Genomic DNA, 694 nt, shown 5'->3' with positions numbered 1-694 from the left:
CTTATGTGTCACTCTGAACAGCAGAGACATGTAAACAGTGAGAATGTCTGCTCAGACTGATGGGTTGTATAAACATGTACATACTGAATGAGGAATGAATATTTAAGCCCCTAGAGAGGATTATTATTTTTTGTTCAAATTACAATGCAGTTTTATTTTATGTTTAAATCAATGCTGTCAAGCTGAATGCAAACTGTGTTTACTACTGCTTCTGTTCTTTTGAGTCGTTACGCATTAAAATATTTATTTACCGCGTTTCGTACATTACGAGTCATGTTTTCTCTCAGTTTGAACAAAGATTATTGATTTGTTTTCTTCTGCGTGCGAGGAGGAAAGCCCGTTAGTGTCTAGCATTTCTTTGACTTGCAGTTCCCATGCTGTGCAGTCTGTCGTCTCAATCATTCCGCATCGTTTTATAATGTTTATGTGAACGTTTGCGTTTTTAATTCAGTCTTCCAGTCCTGCCTTGCATGTCTTAAAGCCATACGGTGGTGGAGGGGGTTTTCTTTTTCTGTGAAGTGAGTGCATATTAATAAAGCAGCTTTGGATCTGGGCCACCATGACACTGCTCTCAGTAGCTTGTCACAATCTGGACTTGTGTGACAAACAGTCCAATTACACTTCTCTTGCTGCGAGTGGTGCCATCGTTGCCCAAGGCCGCCCACAGGCCCGGCGCTCTCCGGCCGGGTTGGCA

At 42.2% G+C, this 694-nt stretch overlaps 1 protein-coding gene across 1 annotated transcript in view; it reads left to right on the top strand.

Moving 5' to 3' along the window:
* The window catches only part of abca4b (ATP-binding cassette, sub-family A (ABC1), member 4b), a gene marked incomplete in the record, with an annotated part of 46,405 nt that extends 46,138 nt beyond the window's left edge, over positions 1 to 267 (top strand). Inside the window, 1 exon segment of the mRNA XM_014007493.1 lies at positions 1 to 267.
* Positions 268 to 694: the final 427 nt, after the last annotated feature.

This window comes from Austrofundulus limnaeus, unplaced genomic scaffold, assembly GCF_001266775.1.
Source record: "Austrofundulus limnaeus strain Quisiro unplaced genomic scaffold, Austrofundulus_limnaeus-1.0 Scaffold42, whole genome shotgun sequence".
Taxonomy (NCBI): Eukaryota; Metazoa; Chordata; class Actinopteri; order Cyprinodontiformes; family Rivulidae; genus Austrofundulus; species Austrofundulus limnaeus.
Note: the sequence above shows the minus strand (reverse complement) of the source record. Positions and strands in the feature narration are given on the sequence as shown.